Raw genomic sequence first — 5,050 nt, 5'->3', positions numbered from 1 at the left:
AGGGCAACCTGGAGGCTCAAAAAACGGTGATTCGCCGTCATCTTCAGTGAAAGCAGATGCAAAAAATGAATTAAAACTTTCAGCCGTCTGGGGGCTCTCTTCTTAATTAGAATGGTGATATTTACCGCCGCCATTTATATATCGCCAGAACTTACTGGGCGCTTCAGCAAGAAATCTGGTGAGAGTCTGACTGTAAAAGGTATTTTTACTTTTTTTGATGAGTCGCTTTAACTCTTGGCTCGTACGACATATGGAGGTTTTTAATTCAGGGCTTGGGTATTGTGAGCATCCCTTTCGTTTCCTTTTGAGCTGACGTTTTTTTGTGAATAATGTCTCTATTAATCTAAGGATGCTTCCTTTTTGTTATTTTCGTGGTTTTAGGAATGAACATCTCAGTTGCTTTCGCTGTCATGTTTGCAAAAAAATCCCACAACTTATCTGTGCCAAGTCCGTCTTGATATAAACACATGAATTCATCAAACGAGATTTCAAGGTAGTCCAGTAATCCGACATCATCAGCAGCCGCAAAATTCAAAACAGTCTTTCTGCAAGATTTGTGACATATTTCGTGAGTCATATTGAGCGACATAATCACCATTTTATGTTCAGACAATCCTTCTTCAACATCACAACTCAGCAAAAACTCTAGTAGACCAGATGACAAAAAGACAAGGTCTAGTATCGAGAATGTTGTCATACATACTCTCGTACTCTTTTCAACAATCTGAGTCAAACCATAGCAGTAGGCGAGTTCGATCAGATGTTCACTGCTAGCTGTATCAACTCTGCCGGGAGAAAGAGACATCCAATCAATTCCTGACAAATTAAAATCACCTGTCAGAATAATATTGTCACCAAAGTGTACATTTAGGTCCAGTAACCTTTTTAGGTTATCAAGCACGTGTATGGTTGAATTGGGAGCTCTGTAGAAAGCACCCACTAAGACAGTACGACATTCAGTCTGGTTTTAATCCATGCAGTTTCTAAATCATCAAACCCTTCTATAACTGAGAATACTATATTACTCTTAACCAGTATTGCAGCACCGCCACCCCTCCTTTCACGGTGTTTTCGTACTATGGAGTAGTTTGGAGGAGCAACTTCACAGTCTCTAATATCGTTATGTAGCCATGTCTCTGTGATTATCATAATATCGGGTTCATGTTCGAGGCATATACTTTCTATGGCGTCAACCTTGTTAAGCATGCTCCTAGCGTTCACATTTATAATTTTAAAGCAGACCGTCTTATGATTGTTTAGTCACTCATTGCTAGTGCTAGTGGCAACCTGGCATTTGAACCGCTGCTTGGTCTCCTCGTTCCATGCGTATAAGGCATTCTTGACTTTTAACTTATCAAAAATTAACTTAGCTTTCACGCCGTTCTTTCCTTCATCGGCACAGGAGTTCCAAAGGTTTTTTCGTATTTCCACAAGCCTTTTAGAACAATCTTCATTTATACTAAATTGAGTGCCTTTTAGGTTGAAACAGCTACTCATTATTTTCATCTTATCCCTAAAGTCAGTAAGTTTAATAATAATCGGAAGGTCTCTACCTGGTTCCCTCTTTCCAAGTCGGTGAATCCTTTCAATAGTGTCCACCCTTTGCTTCAGAATTTTATCAAAGATGTCATTGTTTACTTTCTGTAGTAGGTCCTCTTCACTCTCTGTTTCCTCCTCCTTGACTCAGCGTACAATCAAGTTATTGCGCCGCGAGCGGTTTTCCCAACTCATCAAGTTTTCTCGTATCTGTAGTCATTTCTATTTCACATCTTTCAGCAAAAGTTTCCAGTTTCGAAAGCCTATCCCGAGACTCCTCAAAGGTTTGTAGCTTTTGTTCTATAGCAGACAGCCTGCATTGCATGTCCAGAATTCCTGCTTCAGACGATGTTTGGTTTTCCTGTATTTCGCTTAATTTGCTGAGGATTTCAGTTTGAGAAGCAATTACTTGTGAATCATTTCCATTGTATACGGGCCAGGATTTTCCTCAACATCACCGGATAACTTCAGCAACAGGCCTACAATTAAGATACAATCACTAAAGCAAACCAGCAATGTGCGTGGACACGGCAACACGATCAAAAAAAGGCAGTTGCTACGGCAGCAATATTTTCGTCCACCAACCTGCACAAATAGTGGCACATCAGTTGACATTGTCACGACGGGGTTGCCGTGTCCACTGCTGATGGAAGGCGCAGGCGTCCCTTTTATAGGCAAAATCCGGGCTGGAAGTGTGGATGACGTCGCTGTGCTCGAAGAGGGTGCGCAGAAGGCAGTATCCACGTGCCACGACAGCAGCTCGCCGTGTGAAAAATGTACGCCCCCCGCGCACGGCAGTCGATAGGCATCGGCAGAAGCTGGGTGACGATTGAAGCCGCTGTCTGCGCTTACTGCACGGCCCAAGGCGATGGAAAAGAATCCAGTAAGTACCTGCACAAATAGTGGCACATCAGTTGACATTGTCACGACGGGGTTGCCGTGTCCACTCTGTAAAACAAAGATTTTCAAAAGACTGCAAGAAATATTTTTTTTCCAAACAGTGCGAGAATGGAATAAACTGTCTAGCAATATTATTTGCGCAAAGAGTTGGAGGAATTCTCACTGTTATCTAAATCGCAAAATTGGCGCTTGTAGGTATGCTGTCCATGAATAGTTTTTTTTAATTTTTCAATTTAGTACTATATGTGTACTTAGCTAAAACCAAACCACTAATATTTTAGTCCTGGATAGGACGGATAGTATTGTAATAAATAATTAAAACTGCGGTGCCAACATTGAGGGGACAAGGAAAATTTTGTCTATCATTGGCTGTGTTTTCTACTGGCAGAATCTACATTAGAAAACCTTCGGAAATAGTGGGCCACTACAGGACCACCGTTTACCGATTAAATTTCTACATTTCACATTGGTCTAGTGCATACTTTGATCACAATTTCAGAAAAATGAGCATAATCAACTATGTTCTACGGAGTAGAAGGGCTAAATATATTTTCAGTTATTATATAAAGTTACTTCTTCAGACCCTGACAAATCCAAACAGTATGACAAACGACCTGAATAATACAATTTAAAACTGCGACAATATTTGTCAAAAGATAACTGCGAACTATTGCAAACGGGTATCATGCGCAAAAATTAAAACGTGAATACACCGGTGTGCAAACCATGCCGTTTCCCGGAATCTTGTAGTACCTTGTCTTTTCCACAAATAATACTTTCACTTTCCAGCCCTGCGGCAAAATCAGTACGGCATTCTTTCTGCTCATCTCGCCATTTATTGAAATCCCACAGCCTTCAGCCTCTGTATGGTTCTTCGAACGCCTTCGAAAACCTTTTTATTCCATCGCCGTAGAATAATGGAACGGTCGTCCAGAAAGCACTGTTAGAGAATCAAATCTTACCAAATTTAGGCAGCTGCTAATAGACGAAATCAACCTGAAATGGCAATTTTTCCACACTCCTCTGTAAACAATCGAATATACTGGTAGTGTTGCATCATAACCTGTTATCCTGCTTCTCTGATTTCTTTTTTGACACTTATGCGCAGTGTAGTTAATTTTGTCTCATATATTTGCCTGTTTCTCGTCTGTTCTTCGTCGCTCCTTGATTCAAGTCAGCGGGCATGTCACAAGATTATAGCTACGGCATTGCAAATAATGTTTTATCTACCAGGTAACCACTCATACAATGAAATCCACCACGCAGCCCGCCATTTGTAACGTCATAATTCCCGAAAGCTGTGACCGGGACCCGCCCCACCACTGCTGCATTACCGGGTATACTATTGACTGGCCTTATAAAAATACCCTATCTGGGAATGTTTATGTGTTACCACTTACAATCACCACTAGTGCCCGAGTGTGTTCCAACGGTTTAAGGTATAGGATTCTGAGTGGTATGAAACAAATCGGCACATATGCCGCGCAGAACTGCTGGTTGGCCTGAATCCTAACATGTGCAGAGGGATTCTCACAGATTACCTTTGTTCCACAAAACTATGATGAGGTGCGACCTTCGGGGGGCTGTGCGGGTGAACCAGTGTTCGCAGATGCAAGTGGTATCAAAATAATATTTTTTTCGTGATCTATTCTTTGGTACCGGAATGCAGGACCTAATACTAAATTCTGGATCTAACGCTCTTAATTTCACAATAGCAGCGGTCATGCTCGTTTTTGGCTATATGGGCTTTCAAATCCTCGTTGCCATTTTTTCATCTGTTTGGAATTTCAAGCAAATTCTTTATTCTTACTTGTTTTTTTTTATAATTACTTTCTTTTTGTTTCGGCTATTTACACGGTTGTCTCCCTATTGTTAGTATTGTCATGATAGGATTCTTTAGGAACAATAAATGATGATGATGATATGTTTTCAAAACAAGGCGTTTGAAAGATTGGATCATTGGGTCGAGAGAGAGAGAGAGAGAAAACTTTATATAATGCAAAAAAAAGAAAAATAATCTAGAGCTCGCGTGGTTGGGTCCTCAGTCCAGGACTCCCGCGGCCTTTGCTGCCCTGCTGGCCTGTTCAATCAGCCAAAGCTGATCTTTCGACCCCGAACTGGACAGCGCAGCCTCCCACTGCTCCGGCGTTGTGTTGAGAATTATCGGTACTGCATCTATTTTGTGGCAGGCCCATGTGATGTGATAAATTGTCGATTTCTGTCCACACCAGCGACACGTGTCCCTGTATACGGGCGGAGGTATCTTGCTGTATAAAGACAGGCATGGATAAGAATTTGTTTGTAGCTGCCGCCAAGACACTGACTGCTCGCTGTTTAACAACTTGTGGGGCGGAGGATTCCGTCTTCTGGTCCCCCGGTAGTGCACCAAAATGTCTGCGTAGGTACAAGTCACTGCCTCGGTCTCTTCGGCCTCTAACCTCCCTCGGTTTGCATATCCTCGAGCTATGAGATTGGCCTGGATGTTCCTGGCAATGTCGCTGTGCCCCGGAGTCCACAGTGCGAATTGCTTTGTGTCGCTTATCCCGCCGGCCTTCAAGATGGCGGCCATATTTTTGCAAATCCTGCCGTTGGTGAATCCTCGGCAAGCGGCTTG

At 42.4% G+C, this 5,050-nt stretch overlaps 1 pseudogene; it reads right to left on the bottom strand.

Moving 5' to 3' along the window:
• Positions 1-1,133: 1,133 nt before the first annotated feature.
• On the bottom strand, positions 1,134-2,457 carry LOC146193494 (uncharacterized; annotated as a pseudogene).
• Between the last annotated feature and the right edge of the window lie 2,593 nt (positions 2,458-5,050).

The sequence above is a fragment of the Amblyomma maculatum genome, chromosome 4 (genome assembly GCF_055883805.1).
Source record: "Amblyomma maculatum isolate TAMU_Amacu chromosome 4, ASM5588380v1, whole genome shotgun sequence".
Classification (NCBI taxonomy): Eukaryota; Metazoa; Arthropoda; class Arachnida; order Ixodida; family Ixodidae; genus Amblyomma; species Amblyomma maculatum.
The sequence above is the reverse complement of the archived record's forward strand: the minus strand, read 5'-3'. Positions and strand labels throughout refer to the sequence as shown.